We start from the raw sequence: 19308 nt of genomic DNA on the forward strand, positions 1-19308 counted from the left end.
GGATAGATTAGGAATTTTAAAAATAAATAAGATAAGGTATGAGCTAGTAATGTAATATATCACCACAGATTTTTCATTTCACAGTATTATCCTGTCTGGTAATAATCCAAAGACAATATCAGTGGTTTAGAAATAACAGAAGTTCCAGTACTGTCCACAGGAAGGCTGTCCGGAAACATTAGTAACTAATTTTGTGATGTTTTGTCCTTTGTAAAATATTTTTTTCTTAGCATTTTAATACTCTGTGCTGGTATTTTATTTTGGGTGCTGGTATTTTGTAGCTGCAGATACAGTTTATTGCATAAGCGTGCATAAGAGTGACATTGGCACAGTTGGGCTTTAAAAGAAGGCAGCAGGCATAGCGTAGTATTCAGACTCCGTCTAACTAGGTAAAAACCCTAAAAAGGTTACTAATAACACTGTTCTCAGTTAGGTTTTTGACCTGGGCAGATTTTAAATAATCTGATTTATCATAAGTGCGTGTAGTGTACATTTTTTGTTGAAATGCACCATGCTTTAAAGAGATGTGAAGTAGTTCTTGTCAGTGACTGAGTTCCATTCTTTATCTTAAATTTCATTTGAAAGTAAGTAGTGAAATGTAGTAATACTGTACAAAGTATGCAGCAGAAATGCTGGTTCTATCTGTCTATCTAGTTATGTACATACAACACCTTTGAGATGAATTAGAGCAGAGACTGCCAGCCAGGCCTTCTCACCCAACATCAGTGCCTGACAAATGCTCTCCTGGAAGAATGGTCAAAAATTCCCACAAACACACTACTAAACCTTGTGAAAAGCCTTCTCAGAATAGTTTAAGCTGTTATAGCTGCACAGGGTGTGCCAACTCCATATTAAAGCCTACGTATTAAGAATAGGATGGTATTAAAGTTAATGTGTGTGTAAAGGCCGGCACCCCAATACTTTTGGTAATATAATCTATCTATCTATCTATCTATCTATCTATCTATCTATCTATCTATCTATCTATCTATCTATCTATCTATCTATCTATCTATCTATCTATCTATTTTCTTTTCTGACAAATAATATAGTTTAAACCACTATTACTGAACAATGGCAAAGAAAACCTTGTAGTGGCCTCTGAATGTATATCTGGTATTTATCTTTTCCATTTAGTTTCCATTTTGCAGTTAAAAGACAGAAGTTTACTATTATGTGTACACAGTACATACAGTACATAGTAGCAAGAGATTATTAAGTGTATGTCTCCTCAGAACAGTACTAGTAACACGATGCCAATTAAAAACACATTTACATACCCACACACAAGAAATATACAGTTCTATGCAAAGTTTGGATGTGCCTGGTCAAATTACATGTTTAATTGACATTCTAAGTAAAAAATAGTAAATACAGCTAAAACAGGAAACTAAAATAATTGCATTTTTTCTGAAAATGTTATTGTATGATTATGATTTATTTAATTAACTGAAACAAATGGAAAAATAGCATATGTAACCTTGGCAACATGATGTCATGGGACACACTGACCAGACATACAAAATGGTGGTACCCAAGAAAACCAGAAGCAGCAAAAAGTTTCCTTATACAAATACACAGAAAATCAACACCCATTCAGGCATATCAACATAAAGGTGATGCCCATGAAAAAATTATCTTGCAAAGTGGCACAGATGAAGATCTCACTCTCATACTGTAATTACTGTATAAAGCTGAAATATAAATTTAAAAATGAAAAAGCAAAATATTATGTACGCATTCCTGAATGTTTATTTGGGCATAAGGTGAGCTGCTGCCCCAAAGAACTGATGGTGTTGAAGAACAAATTAAATCTTGGATAATTCTTTCAATTTAGAAGTCAAGTCTTACTCATCATTCCTCCACTGTAGTAATTAATTCTGGATAGTGATGGAAGAATGAGATTATAAGTACAAGTGGTCAAAATGAGGTTCTTGTACAAGATTTCTGTGATACATTTTTACAAAAAGTTACAGTAGACATATGACAGGGCTTTGGAGTAGACCCACTATTTCTACAGGTTGAAGTAGTTTAGGCATGTAATCAGATTGCCCTCTTGGCATTTCTCAGGAAGATGTTCAAGGTACAGCCCACTCAGAGAAGACAGAGGATGCACTGGAAGGATTATATCTCTCAGGTGGTCTAGAAGTATCTGGAAAATCCATGGGCTTGGCTGGTTGAATAAGTTGCTTAGGACATGGCAGCCTGGTCAGGCCATCTCAGTGTGTTGTTATCATGACTCTCATCAAAACACAATAAGAGAAAATGATAAAAAATAATAAAACCATTATAAATTCAGTGTTTATATATTGTATCTGTGAGGGGGGGACCCAAAATTTCCAGAATTGGTCAATAGCAGTCGAGTAGGGTATAGTTATCAAATATACCACTGAATATTGTGTGCTTAGTAGTGTTAATCAGTCCACTGAGTGTCATCATGCTGAGTTGATCGAGTGCATATTTATGGCATTTATTTTACAAACATGCCAGTCACTTCAGCAGTTTTTTTTTTTTCTCCAAGCTATCACGTCAGATTTTCAAGGGCCAATAATGACCGCGTTTTTCAATAGTGATGGACTTGTTCATAAAGAGTTTGTTCCCCATTATCAGATTGTTGATCAGTGATATTACATTGAACTGCTGAGATGTTTATGGGAAAGAAAAAATCCAGAGCAGTGGGGTATGCAAAACTACATTTTGCATCATCACAGCACACCCACACACACCACATTGTCAGTCAAAGATTTTTTGATCAAAAAGATGGTATTTGTTGCTTTGCACCACCCATAATTGGCAGATTTTGCTCCTTATCGCTTCTTTTTGTTACCAAAATTAAAATTGAGACTGAAGGAAAGAACATAGAAAGAAGTATATGAAAAAATGCTGAAGGTTCTAGAATGGAAGAAATACTGGGACAAGTGTATTGTATCACACAATGGCTAAAAGGGGATTGCTCTAAGTTTGATAATAAAGGTTTTTTTTAACAATTCTGGAAATTTTTGAGTCCCCCCTCATATATCAATAACTTATTAGCAATATAAATATTGTAGGGATTCAGAAAAAGTATATTTCAACATATTCCGAGACAGAGCTAGGAACAATACCTTACAACTAGATTTTCAGATAATGAAGAAATCTATTATTGTTTATCATTTTGTGCAAGAAATGCTTGAAATAGCTTGAAATTGTACATATCTTTATCTTGACTGTAATCAAACAACATTTTTGAAATGTATTATACTCAGTTACTGACGTATTTTTAGGCAACTTTCTTTACAGTGAGTTGACTTATAGAAGTTGACTCTTTTGCCTATTGCTTACACTTATTCCGCTCCATTTGCCTTAAATCAGCAACATTCACCTGCAAATATGGATGCTGTTGATCAGATAAAACAGCAGCATAAAATCCCCATAAAATGAAAAAAATAACTGTTAAGATTTGTGCATGGAGATTTTGTACCTGCTACAGTTTTGACTACAGTATAGGTTTCAACTTCCTATTGCTAATTAGATGTAAACAGATGGAATGATAAAAAACACAAATTTGAAATTGAAACCACTTTTTCTGTTGTTTTATAACAGAGCCCAGAAATGATTATTGCTTTAAACAACTGAAAGAGAACAAAAAATTCCAATACCTGCTATGTTCATTTTTGAACAGACTGACCAGTCCTCCAACAATTGATGCAGAAATTGGAAAGGGACTGCTGCAAACAATTCTTGACCTGGGAACTTAATAATAAATCTGTAAGAATATGAAGGAGTCACTAACTGAGCTAAAAGTAATGGGGAGAGTAAGATCATTTATCAGAACAGAACATGACAGACACTTTGTTATTTTGGCATGCCACTCCAATTCTAGCCCATCATGCGATGCAAGACTCCTTTTGTCCCTTAGAATAACTTCTCTAGAGAGTCCAGATTCATCAGTGTAGGGGAGGTTAGTGAAGCAGCACACCTGTCAAAAATAAAAAAAGTCAGATAACAAGTAGATCAATCATATAACATGAGGTATACAGTACATAGGTGTGCTAGGAGTAGATGAATTTCTAGTGTGCAGCAATGTACGCCAAGGTGCAGGATGACTTACCTACAGTGGGGAGACACAAATTTAGATTAAATGTGAAATTAATGTAACAAATGAATTAGGGAGTCGGAAGCAATCCGATCTACAATACATTCTGCATATCAAGTATTGTATTTTGTCAGGACAATTTGTCTATTAGAGGATAGTGGATGCTGGAACCAAACATGGCAGCATCAGGTAAACACCAATCTCGGATGAAGCAATTGTTCATTACACATATTCACACTAGGCCGGATCAGTCATCTAAACGGCACGTGTGGACAACTAGTGCTCTTAAAGAGAAAATAAAAGTTAATTACAGGCTGCACAATGGCCAGAACTTCTTAACTGGGAAATTTACTTCTCTGTGATACTGTGCAGAAATTTTTTAGTATTACAATTTTGTAAAAAACATTCTTTCTAATAAAATTTTAAATGTCAAAAATGCTGCAGTTGGATTAAACACACTTAATTCTCAAATTTTCTCTCAAATACTGCATTAATATTCCAACAACCCACTCAAAGGCTTTATCATATGAGTCTTAAGAAGACCACTCAAATAATATGCAATTAACAAGCCATTATATATTTTCTAGAACCACTATTTCTGTTGAAGAATAGGTAGGAAGGGAAAAAAAAGAATATAGATATAAATAAATATGTATGTGTGTGTGTGTGTGTGTGTAGTTGTTGCTTGAACTGGAGAAAACCACAGGGAGTTCAAGACTAATGGATCACCCCTCCTCCAAGTGACAGACTGTGCACCTCAGTGAATAAATACAACTTCTCTCAAATGTGTCTCTGCCTCTACTGGGCACCTCAGTGGTTCATTCTGGTTATTGATGACTTTTATTGTAAAAAGGTAATGGTGTGTCTCTGTCCTTAACCTGCTTTTCCTCTTCTCTCTCCTTTTATTATTTTCCCTCTTGCCTATATGAAAGAGTGTTAAACTTGAACATTTTAAGTGCAGTCAGACCAAATAAGTATCAAACAGTAAATAAATGTATTCTCACCTGTTTATTCTCATGCAGTAGTTCAAATATTTCTTCTAATTATAAATTTTATCCTGGGCTTTGCTTGTTTCTATAAACCTTTTTGCTGTACACTGTAATAATATACATACTCTTGAGAGAAAAGTGTAGTCTATCATGTTTTCTTCTGCTTATAACTTTAACATTACTTCCACTGATTTATACACATAATATGCACCATAACAATTTATTTGACATTCTGACTGCTTCCCCACATTGCCAGAGAGATTATATGGATTTGTTTATTGTATCTCCTAGTTCAGTTTTAAAGTTTTTTTTTACTTTATCTGTTTACACTGTACAATACCTTTCATATGCTTTATTTATATGGACTCATCAGCAAATCCGATCCAAATCTCTTGAATTTCCTGCTGAATCAACAACCTATTCAATTCTATTTTTCCATTCACTGAAATAAATATACCTTGACATAAAAACTGTTTTTGTAAGAGCACAGAATTTTGTACTTGATATATTTTTCAACAGTAGTAAGATATTCAGTGGCTGAGATGGTGTCTTGTATTTCATTTTTTGTTGTTATTCCTGGCTGTACACAATCAATATGTTTATTCATTCAAAAGATAAAGATCTATCAATATTATGGATGATCCTGTCTTTAGTAGCAGTATAATTTAATATGTCAATACATAGCATTAGAAAAGCAGTTCTAAACATCTTTTCATTATCACTTGCTACTGATTTATATCAGGGTTTGAAATGAATTGTACAGCACTTATCATCAGTTCAAGTTCAGAAATTGAGCTGGACTCAACTGGAGGATATTCCTACATTTTCTAATATAAAAAGACCTGCACACATTCATTATGGTAAGTGACATTCCCACAAAGTCAAATAAAATCAACACATACCAAATAATTACAATTGAATTTTTTGCAATTTGGTAATCTTGTAGAGCCCTTAAAATATAAGTGACATGGATCTCAGAAAAACATAAATCCAGACCTATTATAAACAGATTTGTTTTTTTTTTCTTTAGTTTTTGTTGGTGTTATTGTTTCTCTCTGCCATACCCTTTTAAAATTAACGAGTGTCACAATGAGTAAGCCAACACGTAAAGACACAGCAACATATTAAGGTTGCATTTTAAGTTGTTTCTGAAAAACATTATATGGAACAATGTTGAAAGTTAATAGGTTTTTAGTTTTCAGCTACACTTAAATGCGTAAGATTAGTACACTTAGTATTTTATGTTTAGATCTTCTTATATAATACGCTACCATGGCTGTTTGTTTGTCTGTCCAGGATTTTAAATCACCTGTAGCTTGCAAACTGTTTCATCTATTGAAATGAAATTTGGCACACATATATTACATGACGTCTACTATGCACTTTCGGGGGTGATGATTGACCTTCAAGGTTATTCCTGTTTTTATATTTATTTTATTTTATCGTAGAATCGACTCTCGGAAGCAGGGCAGCCGTGCGGCGCATGCGTTTTCATCCCTACCACTTTCTCCGTCACTTCCTCTACCTCTTCATATCTTAAATCATTTTTGAGGCAGAGTGAAGACTTAAGTGCCAGCTTAAGTGAAAAATGAAGAAAAACGTACCAAGTAATTGCAACACAAACACCGACATAATCAGTTTTAATGCGAAAAGATGCCGACGGAAGAAAAGAAGAATTGGGCCACTAGAGTGGAGAAAAGAAGAGCTGTTCAGGAAGCAGCAAGCGCATCAACCTCTGAACAAATGAATGCTAAACGTACAGAGAAAGAGTATGAAAACTATAAGTCAAGTGTATTCACTACGTTATTGTGCAGTACGCCGCTACTGGTATTTTATAATGGTGTAAGATTTACTTTTCCTGAGAATTATACAGTATATACTAAACACAGTATCTCTTATAGTGCAAATTAAAAACTATCACTTGCCTAATGTGTATATTTAGCGCCTTTACTCTATATTTACGTGTGTGAATGTCTCTTCACCGGTACTCCCTCTCTCAAGCACATTCCAGTAAAGCCAGCTTCTCTGACTCTGTTATTATTTTCGAAGTATTTTTCTCTCCTCCTGTCTAGTTTTATACTGTGTGTATTTGAAGATGACTCCCTCAGTGTGCCTTACACCTTTTCTAACGTGTCTTCATGGGCGCGCCTTCTTTCACACGTATGTTTCCTTAAACCCTGCTTCTCAGATTATTTATGAAGTTTTATACTTTGATTTTAAAGGCGAACATCTTAGTGTACCTCCTATACCATTAGTAACTTCTTGTCCTTGGTGCTCCCATGAATCTTTCTTGGCTCCTGTCTGGTTTTATACTCTTTGAAGGCAATTTTCTCAGTGTTTCTCCTATACCTTTACTCCTCCTTGTGTATCTCACTTTCACACCTTTGTTACAAACCAAACGAAACCAAACCAAACACATCAAAGCCAAGCTGGACACACAGACCATAGTGTTTTATTACTCAAACACTGTAGTGACTGCCTCCTAAGGGCCACACTTAAATAAAATACAGTGACACATCAAGCACAGAAGGCAATCCCCACTAAACCTTTCCAGTTTTTCAGAAAAAATTAACAACTTATGTATTTATTACAGAAATGTTATTATGAAAAGAAGAAGATACTAGGAAATAAGTAAATTAAATTGGGAAATTAAATAATTAATTGTAATAAATACTATAACCTAAGGAGAAAAAGCACAAAAAAAACTAATAACTTTAATAATGAAAAAAAATCTGAAATCAAAGACAATACTTTGAAATAATGTAACAATTTGAAACCCGAGATACAATATGGAAGCTGCTAACTTACTAAACTGATAGAGCTTGAGCAAGTTATTTTATTATCAGACTATGGGTTATCTTTGGAGAACCTGCCCCTTTGACTGCAAGTCTTACAAGAAAAGTGGGAACAATTTAATTATAATTAAAAGAAACAAAACAATATAAATGGAAAAATCAGATAAAGCCAAGCCAAGGGAGAGATTCAATGAAATCCTGACATTGACTAAATATATATAAGGACATAGTAGGAGGAGGTGTCATTATAGGGTGTGTACTCCATGACAGGCACAGAAATAGTGAGGCCATGTAAGGCTGGCAAAAGGGCACAAGACTTTTATGCTATGGTGTGGCTGTTAGCGAAGCTGGAACCATAGTATTATTATCATTTTACCAGGACTCCAACCTGGATTCTCTTTCATTTAACTTTTTGTTTTTCTATTTTTGTTATTATTTTATTTTTCAATAAGAATGTTTTCATTAAGGTCTGTTATTTGATACTTTACTTTTTATTTAGTACATATTGGTTTTTGAATTACTTTGTTACTAATAAGTATGGTTGTTTAGTTTGTTACTTATGTTATTGTCACAAATTGCGGTGGCAAGCTGTAGACTGTAAGAAGGCCAATTGTAATAATAATAATAACTGTATTAAATTTATTGTACAAACCTTGTTGACCATGCTTGGTTTTTTGGTTTCAATTTTGATTTAGTTTATTGCTTTGTTCACTTTTGAAAGCTTGTTAGCCAAACATTACTATAAATACTATTGTTTTTGTTTCTTTTAGGACAAGGGGAATTAGCTGTCCCCATCTCTCATTTGACAGTGCAGGCTAAAGGCTGGATTTTGAGCTTCAGGGCCAAGACTAAATTGTCAGTTGTCAGGCTTGTTTTGTGGCATCACTTGGAAGTTGTGGGTCACAAAAATCATAACTGATAACAAATTAAGGACAAGCTCAAGAAGAAAGAAACAGTAAGCCAGTACATTGTTATGGAATGAGTGGGCACCTTTTAGGATGTCATGCCATTTTAAAGGCTAGACTGGACTTCAGGGTGTAGGACTGTTGAGGGTCACAACTGGAACTTCTAGTCTGGTAAGTTGTAGCAAATTAGGGCAATTGTTTTCAGAGCAGAAGAATGTAAAATCAAAACCTTAATGATTTTATGATTTTTTTTTATTTCAGAAAACCAGATATGTAATTTTCAAGGTAACTGAAAGGCCTCTTTAAGCAAATCACCTACATTATACCTACCAATATATCTTTTAAAACAGAGCCTGCAATAATACTTATTTGCTAGAATCTAGCTTTCCAATATTTTAAAACTCAAAATATTAGTCACTATGTTTCACACTTAAGGGTCGATCCACAAACACACAATTCACTCATTTCAAAACAGTTGGAGAAAGATAAAACACTCAAGAAATTATATTAAAATAGAATGTAGCTTCTTTAAAGGCTGGTTAACACTAGAATTACAAGAGCCTATGAAAAAACACCTAGATCCGTTCCACCTTAAATCGATTTGCACCTCTCCATCAGTCTTTTGTCCTGTAAATGTGTCAATAAGCAGCATTTTTCTTATAGTCTGGGTTACTTTGTTCAGAGAAGAGATGTCTAATGGACAGATGGAATTCTGAATAGCAGACCAATGTTAAGTTGTAGTAGCAGATAGATATCTAGAAGAAGAAAATAACTGTTTTTTTGTAGATTTAATGTTATTAAAACATTGTTTACAAAAAATTACTCAATGAATGATGCAGTTGCTCTAAATATCCATTTTTGTTCCTGTTTCTCTCCGTAATTGGAACATTGTGCTTGTGCCTGACCTTTAACTTGATTTTTTGTTTAATTTTATTTACAGCCTAATGTGACTCATAATCCACATGTCTTTTATCTAGACATATTCTCAGAATGTGCAAAATACTTGATTTTGCTTTAGCAAAAGTAAAAGGAGAGAGCAAAACAAGTTACATGATAATTTTTTTCCATGTCGTTTTTCATATCATTTGATGTTGTGCAGTATTGGTCACTGCTGGGCCCCTTTCAATTTGAATCTTCATTATGTTTTTTCTCCATTAAAATATGAGAGTAAAAAATTTTCTTTATCACCACTACAAACTACATGAGGTAAATAACATATCAAAAAATATACTATTTTTGGGTGGAGTATTTCATTGTGCTACAGAATACTGCTTCATATTCAACAACTGCTCCTTCATAAAGGGACTAGTCTGGCTATAAAAACCATGAGAATTACAGATAGACTGAAGCAGATTCAAGAGAGTTGGAGTAGGTACTGAGTTAATCAAAAGAGGGATAGATTGCTTCATTTGGAAGTTCAGTCCTGAGATAGAGGAGGCCTATTCCCACCAGGTATTCTGATGGACAAAGAGACTTGAATAGCCAACGTAGACTATGATAATGCTACATAGATTGTAACTCACTTTGAAACTTTGTCATTTGACCCTTTATTCTTGACAATATATTTTCCCTGAAACTGAAGGAATCACATTTCTGACTAACATCTCAGTGAGTGCATCAACTTTTAGATTGTCCAAGATTGGAGGGTATAAGGAGTTCGACTTCACAGCCCTGCTGGGTGTCGTGGGTGCCATTGGGTGACGCTGCAGGGAGAAGCAGGGATTTTTATTTTCCCTATAGCCTGGAAGTACTCCCAAGTCATGTGGATGGAAGAACAGAATTACTTCTGGGCTGAAGAAAAATATAAGTCTTTATCTGACCCGGAAGTGTTATGGAATAACATGGACAGAAGAAGAGGAGCACTTCCGGGTCAAGGACTATTTAAAGGACTGGTGCAGACCCAGCAAGCTGAGCCGGAGTTGGGTGGTAGTGTGACACAGCTGCTGGGAGTGGAGGATTGATTTATTGTATTATTATTAGTATTGATTTATTGTTTATGGTGGTGTTAGTGGTGTCTACTGTGGCACAATATCGAAAAGAAGAAATTAAAATTATTTCTGGTACTTTTACCTGGTGTCTGGATGTTTGTCTGTGGGGTTTAGAGGGGCGACAGCACCCTCTAGTATCACACTATGAAAAAACTCATAGATCTGGCCCACCTTAAAAGGTTGCAGCTTTGACATCATAGACCATAAGGCACATACTAATTCAGCGTGAGCAGGAACACTCACTAAAACTGAATAAAAATAAAGGGCAGTAGTATGTATCGTGATCGTGACTGAGAGAATAAAAGTGAAAAAATGAACAGTAACTTTTACAAGTAAAATTAATGTACACCGTCAGTTACAGAAGCAAACCAAATGTATGTGTGTACTGTATAATATTAACAATAAGAGCAGCTCAATACTGAAAATGGCAAATATAGGAGGCAGTCGGGATCAAACCGGGGACTCTTGATTACAAGTCAGCAAATCTTACCGCTACGCCATTGAAGCTGTTGTCTTATCCTTGAACCTTCTGTGAAAGTGTTTATTTGATCTTTGGACTTCAGGCTTCACACATTATATAGTTTATGCCAACATTTTGTCATTTACTACTAAAATATGAAAAACGTTTTTGTTTTAACAATGTGTTTACACAGATTATTGTAGAAATGGAACAGACATGAAATAGATAGATAGATAGATAGATAGATAGATAGATAGATAGATAGATAGATAGATAGATAGATAGATAGAATCCCAAGGGAAAATTCACATAATCCAGAAGCAGTATACTGATACAAAAAAAAAAATATTAAATTAAATAGTAATAAAAATGCATGTAAAAGCAGACAATAACTTTGAGTTAGCATTTACTCCACCGGGTGGAATTGAATTGAGTCGCATAGTGTGGGGGAGGAACGATCTCCTCAGTCTGTCACTGGAGCAAGACAGTGACAAAAGTCTGTCAATGAGGCTATTCTTCTGCCTGGAGATGACACTGTTCAGTGGATGCAGTGGATTTTTCATAACTGACAGGAGTTAGCTTAATGCATATGTTAAACTGTCCAACTTTACCCCTACAATAGAGCCTGTCTTCTTAACAAGTTTGTCCAGGCATGAGGCATCCTTCATCTTTATGCTGCCTCCCCAGCACACCACCGCGTAGAACAGGGCACTCGCCACAACCGTCTGGTAGAACATCTGCATGTGTTCCAAATAATGATCTATTATTTCCACTCTAAAACTCCAGCACTTCACTCCCAGATAATCAAGGCATGAGCTGGCAGAACTTTGTGCACGTTCCGCAGCGGTGGGGGGATGGAATAAACAGGCTGCTTGCTGCTTGTCTTTATTGGCACATTTACAGGACAAAAGACGTTGACGGAGAGGTGCGATGGGATTTAAGGTGGGCCGGATCTATGAGTTTTTTCGTAGGCTCTGGTAATTCTAGTGTTAAGTGTTCTTGGCAAAGTTAAAAACACACACACACAGAATGAAAAGATAAATGATGAATATGACACCTGAGTCACATAACTATATTTAATTGAAGTGCAGTATATTGTTTTATTCTTTTATAATTTTGTTCATCCACTTGTCCATTTTTATTTTGAGGTTTATCCTCTGTTTTTTTCTTTAGCATACCTATGTTGTAGGCACCTGGAGTATATGATCTTGGTTTTTTGAAAATATATACTAAACGTGACCCTGTGTTAGGATATAGTGGGTTGGAAAATGACAGACTGACATATCCTACAGTTGACTGACACCATATTCATTATTGATTCAGTGAGTCATTGTGAGGCTCCAGGTGCCAGCAACCATTGGCACTTTCCAAGTGAGGATATACCAACAATTAAGGTGCAAAAGTGTTTTTATAGAAAATCAACAAAGCCGTGTCTCAATAGCATGCAATGCATTCATCATCAATATGTAATTAATAAAACCAATAGTGCCCATAGAGAGGAGATTAAAATTCAACAAATAAGTTCAAATAGTTAAAGCCAAGTTGAAATCACAGAACTGGATTCCCTTCTCCCATTCTCTTTCTCTAGTCTTTCATGTACACCAAACGCTCTGCTCAACAGGGCTGGAACCCCAGCAAATGCAGTCCACCAAGTGGCTCCCATCCCAACCACTGGGACACACACACCGAGCCTGGGTCACTCATCCTGCACCTCATTCTGTACCCACAGGACTCCTGAAGCCCATATTATGCCTAGCTACAACCACAAATAAGAATACAAATAGGACAGTACTGGTTAATTATAGATGAAAATAGACTTCAAATGCCTTAAACTCAAATGGTTATAATTAATAAGCCTTTAGGACAGCTTGAAAGGAATATTGACAGAAACATCATCAACTGATTTTCAGATGTTTTAGTAAAAATACTTGTAAACTCATACATTATCAGATTGATATATTAATAGTGAAATACCTAGATATTCTTCATTTTCTTGCCTTGCCAGCCCAAATATAGCATTATGGATGACTTGAATATGTGTAATTTAAAAAGGTTAATTTTTTTTTCCTAACCCCATAATATGCTGAGAGGAGAAACTTGTCTGAAACTATATTACTACTTTATTTTGTAGCCACTGCACCATAAACACTGTTTATATTAATTTTCACAATAGGCCTGCACATCAGGGACCAAATCGAGTAGAAACAGAAAAAAAAAATTATTTTTATGCACTCAGCAGGTTCAGCATTTTTATATTACACAGTGCATATTCTTAAAGCAACCTATATGCCTAAATGTGGCTTCTAAAGATTAGTTTGCTTTAGTGAGAATCTAAATAGAACTACCAATATGACTCCAAATGCAACAAAACTAAATAAATACACTGATTCTCTATGTGGTAAAATAAACTGCACAGCTTGAATTGCAACCTGGTGACATAATGTTCCAGAGGTGTTCTATTGGATTTAGGTCAGGCAGGCGTGGGGGCCAGTCAATGGTATCAATTCCTTCATTCTCAAGGAACTGTCTGCATACTTTCTCCACATCAGGCCGGGCATTGTCATGCACCAGGAGGAACCCAGGACCCACTGCACAAGCATAGGGTCTGACAATGGATCCAAGGATTTTATCCCGATACCTAATGGCAGTTAAGGCTCCATTGTCTAGCTTGTAGAGGTCTGTGCGTCCCTCCTGGATTTTCTCCCCAGACCATCACTGAACCACCACCAAGCAGGTCATGCTGAACAATGTCACAGGCAGCATAATGTTCTTCACGGTTTCTCCAGACCCTTTCACGTCTGTCACATGTGCTCAGGGTGAACCTGCTCTCATCTGTGAAAGGCATGGAGCGCTAGTGTTGGATCTGCCAATTCTGGTATTCTATGGCAAATGCCAATCGAGCGCCATGGTGCCAGGCAGTGAGCACAGGGCCCACTAGAAGATGTTGGGCTCTCAGGCAACCCTCATGAAGTCTGTTTCTGATTGTTTGGTCAGAGACATTCACACCAGTGGCCAGCTGGAGGTCATTTTGTAGGACTATGGCTGTGCTCATCCTTTTCCTCTTTGACCAAGGGAGCAGATACCGGACCTACTGATGGATTAAGGACCTTCTACGGCCCTGTCTAGCTCTCCTAGAGTAACTGCCTGTCTCCTAGAATCTCCTCCATGCCCTTGAGACTGTGCTAGGAGACACAGTAAACCTGGCAATGACACGTATTGATGTGCCATCCTGGAGAAGTTGGACTGCCTGTGCAACCTCTGTAGGGTCCAGGTATCGCCTCATGCTACCAGCAGTGACACTGACCATAGCCAAATGCAAAACGAGTGAAAAAACAGTCAGAGAAGATGAGGAGGGAAAAATGTCAGTGGCCTCCTCCTGTTAAACCATTCCAGTTTTGGGGGCCGTCTCATTGTTGCCCCTCTAGTGCACCTGTTGTTAATTTCATTAACACCAAAGCAGCTGAAACTGATTAACAACCCCCTCTGCTACTTAACTTACCAAATCAATATCCCAGAAGTTCCATTGACTTGATGCTGATTAAAAAGTGTTCCTTTATTTTTTTGAGCAGTTTATTTTGTTTGACATTATGTTGCATATATGAGTGTCTTGTATAAATTACAATGGTTAACATTACATAGATTCATAACTTAAAGTCCAATCTGCAAACATTTTTCAAAGAAGATTGCACACATAACTGGCAGGTATTTGAAATTTCTCCTACACTGAAATATGAATAAAAATATTCTGTAAACTTCAATTCATTAAACAGTTTTAGGTAGTTTCTCTAAACAGTATACAGTATAATGGTAGTCTCACATTGAGTGAACAAGTTTTTAACTGATTTTTAAAATCATTATTAATTCTAAACATTTCATTCTAGAACGTGGGACCAGAGAATATTGTATGTTACCACCATTCTGGGTATCTGTGGCCCTGCTCTCCAGTGATTCAAGTCCTATTTGACTATTAGGCAAGAGTATGTTAGCCTTGGCAGCAGCAGGTCCAACCCAGGGCATGTCACACTAGAAGGTCCTCAAGGCTCTGTCCTTGGCTCTCTGCTGTTCTGTATTTACACTCTTACCCTTGGCCACCTTATTTGTAGCTTTGGATTGGGTTATCTTTTATATGCAGTTGGATCTATTACAGTGTTAAAAGTGAAAGTTCATCAGAGCTTTCTCAGCTCATAACTTGTATCAGCAAAATTACAACTTAGACAGAATGTGACTCTTTACAATTAAGCTATAACAACACTGAAATCTGCTACATGGCACTAAAGCTCATGAACTAAAGAACATGAGCTCCTTCTCAATCAGCCTGTGTCATGAGTCCTTTCTCTGCTAGGAATCTTGGTGTCATTTTTGATTCCTACCCTTCTTATTCTACTCAAAGTCATCAATTTAAGAAGCATTCTTACTTCCACCTTTATAACATATCCTGAGTCCTTTAATTGCTGTCCTTTTCCAATGCTGAGAAACATGTCCATGCATTTCTTACATCCTACATCAACTACTGTAACACTCTACTGACAAATGCCCCTTCTAATCTGTTATTACAACTCTAGTTGGTCCAGAACTTTGGTGCAAAAGACAGAGAGCATGTAGTAACATCCCATCCTCTTAGGATCCTTTTTTCTTACAGGACAGAGTATACAATTCTATTATTAACCTATAAAGCTTTACATGGCCTTGCACTGGACTACATCAGTAACCTTCCATCACTGTGCTCCTGTCCGTCCACTAAGATTCACTCATTCTGGCAATCTCGTTTTGTCCCAAACTAACCTGCAAACTGTGGGTGACAGAGCTTTCAGCTTTACTGCGCCCAAACCTTGGAGCAACATCCCTAAACTAATGACGTCAGCTGACTCAATTCATTCCTTCAGAAAACAACTTAAAACTCATTTGTCCAGGAAACCAATTCACTTGCCTTGACTTTCTGACCCTTCTTTCAATTTATCCTCTTTGCCCAGATGCCAAGAAAAATGTGTGTTTGTACCACAAATTATTTCCTGTAGTATTCCGTTTTTGGTTCTGGTTTATTGTCTCTTAATCAATTTCAATTCTTTGTATATCCTGTATTTATCTTTATTTAGTGTTTTATGCAGATATTATTTGTATTAAATGTTGTATATGTCCTGTTCTTTCTGAATTTCTGTGAAGTGCTATTGAGAATTGGAAAAGTGCTATAAAAATAATATATATTATTTCTTCAATTGCTATGGAACAGAAACAGTCAGATAAAGTTCATTTTCAGGGAAGAAATTGAAAGTTCCTCTCTATACTAAAAATAATGCATTATTTTCACTCATTCTTAATCTATTCAAATAATTTCATAGGATCTCTGCATTCAAGATGAATTTGAATAGTAGCATACTTTTCCCAATGAACTTCTTACATGTCAAATAAAGCGGATCAGTTTTCAAAGTAGTTTAAATATTTATGAGTTTTATTTAAAAAAAAACATCTATTCAGATTTGTATTGCTGCAATATGGTTGAAAGCATCAAAAAAATAAGAGATGATCACCATTTCATCTGATTTTACATGATTTATTAATATTGTCAAAACAAATGGTTTTTTTTTGCACAAGAGTATCCCTATATATTTAATAACAAAACATTTAAAAAATTTAAAAAACATTGTGTCCATTTGGAATTGAATGCAAAAATGCGTACTATTAAAAAGACAGCTCTGCAAATATTTAAAGCTGAATAGAGGTTAATTATTGTCTACTTCCAGTTTTACTGCTGATTAGTGAATTTTCATACGTTCAGACTATAATAGGAATCTGAAGGTAGAGGAAACACACCTGCTTGGGTAGCCAAGAAGCAGAACTCTTGTTTAGACTTTTCTCTATATATTTTCTGATGCCCTCCAGTCATTAATAACTATCACCAGCTTACTTACAATCTAGTAATGCATAATTTGCCCAAAAAATGGAGTAAAGTAGGAAAGACTTTAAGGCAGAGATGCTGTTTACAACTGCTCTGTGTAGCATGATAATCATGCATTCCCACCCTCTTTAACTTACTCAGTATTTAATTTGTGGAAGTCTTTATTTATCTGCAACATTAGAGTCCTCTACTCTGAGAATATCTATGTCTACTTTGAACTACTCTGCTTAAAATATTGTCTTGCTGTAACACATTGTTTGCTATGGAAAAAGCAATTAGAAATTTGTCAAAAGGTAACCTGCCTTACTCCCTAATCTTCCAACAATTTCTACACCTGAATGTATATTAGCTGGTAATAATTAAGAATTTGGTAGGATTTCTACAGTCTGTCAGCTAATATCAAGATGCAGACCTTTAGATGACCATAATTAATAAAGGGATATGGACCTGTCAATTATGATCTCAGACAAGGAATGGAACTGAACAATTCACAAAACACATTCTTCTTTAATTTGTGTATGTTGTAATTTATCTTAATTGTACATTAAATACATCTGTCTTTCAGTTAAGACTAAACTCTGTCCCTAACATGGCAAGTCTGTAGAAAGCCTTTTGACTGTCTCACAGGACATATGTGGGAAAATATGCTTTCAGAAATACTAGATGAAGACTGACTTCAGAAAAATAAAACACAAAAAAAATTCTTACTACTTGGAAACAAATGAAATACCAAAAACCAGAAAGGAAACAAAAGTCCTCTACTAAATATTACCTGTAGGCCCAGAGGCCTTTTGATCATAAAAGGAAGCAAAAGTTCTTTTTTTTCTTTGTATTTTTACTCTTACAGTGTTGCTGTAGACAAAAGTTGACATGAAGGATTAGAGGGCTGAAATGTTGACAAAAGTAACCTAGAGTCTATTGTTGGGTTTAATCCACTAGAGGGTAGCAAAGACCACAAGGCAAGATGAGTTTATTCCACTTCAGGTGTCAATTCTCATTACAGTGTAGCGTCAAATATCAGCCATCCCTCTTGTCAAAAGAAATTCTTTGCAGAACATGTCTTGCATCTTATTAATGACTCTGATTCTGCACAGTCAGATAAGGATTTTAAAAACAAGGGTTATGAGACATATTGTGTAGTCTGTAGAAACGGCCAGAAACACAGATTAACTAAATAAACACAAATAGTTGGTTGCTTTGAACGGTATATATAGTTCACAATTATCATGTACAGAGTTTATATACTCTTGTTAGCTGTATGTTTTATACAAGGTCAATAATAACAAAAAAAATTGACATCCTTCACAAAAAGTGAGTTTTCTGAAAAAAAGTTTAGCATCAAAAGAGTTAAACTAAGAGGATGGTGCTCTTCCTTTTTGCATTTTAAACATCGAGCCAGAAAAAAACATTGTACTATCAACCCAGAATCATCAGATGTCGTGTGTGATATGACAAACAAGTAAGTGGGTACAAGATCAGTAGTGGACAATGGCATGAAAAATCAGCACATACTCAAAATATAAGAATAGATATCATCCTGAGTTATTTTTGTTTATTTTGATCTGTTTATCTGCTAATTTTATAATTCTTGTTTCTATTTAGTCAGTCAGTCAGTCAGTGTCCACCCAGCTTTATCTTAACACAGGGTCACAGGGTTCTGCTGAAGCCAATCCCAGCCAGCACAGGGCGCAAGGCAGGAACAAACCCCGGGCAGGGCGCCAACCCACCGCAGTGCTTGTATTTATTTTATTATATTATTTTTATTATATTATTCATCTATTGCAATGACAAATACAATGCATTTTATTATTATAAATGTTTGTCTGCCATTTTTCAAAATGACAGAAACATAGCAACTGTATGGACACATAGACAGACACAGAGACACATCCCTTTATTAAGGCGAATAATGTCAGTTGTTGCTGGTCATGTGTTTACTGATATATCAACACGTGACATTATCAGGTGATCTGTATTTCAGTTTTCCTAGTTTTGGGGTTTTTCTTGAAAAAACAAAAAACAACAAATCTTTATATAGTGATTTTATTTAATAAATGTGTCTCCTTAGTTACAGAGGTCTTAGCTTAGCTTTTCATCCACAATATTTGATGTAGACACCTGGTTTCTCTGTGTTTCTCCTTGTTTCTTTAAGGCCTTGATCGCTGAATTTGACTTTTAGCTTTATTCTTTAGTATTTTCCCTA

The 19308-nt window shown here is 35.7% G+C and overlaps 1 long non-coding RNA gene across 1 annotated transcript; it reads right to left on the reverse strand.

Moving 5' to 3' along the window:
• Window positions 1-1422: 1422 nt before the first annotated feature.
• LOC120526885 lies at window positions 1423-4305 on the reverse strand. Its single transcript, XR_005633215.1, has 2 exons — window positions 3639-4305; window positions 1423-2239 (listed from the first exon to the last, which is right to left on the reverse strand). It is a non-coding gene; the product is annotated as an uncharacterized LOC120526885 (long non-coding RNA).
• Window positions 4306-19308: the final 15003 nt, after the last annotated feature.

This window comes from Polypterus senegalus, chromosome 3 (assembly GCF_016835505.1).
Source record: "Polypterus senegalus isolate Bchr_013 chromosome 3, ASM1683550v1, whole genome shotgun sequence".
In the NCBI taxonomy this organism is placed as follows: domain Eukaryota; kingdom Metazoa; phylum Chordata; class Cladistia; order Polypteriformes; family Polypteridae; genus Polypterus; species Polypterus senegalus.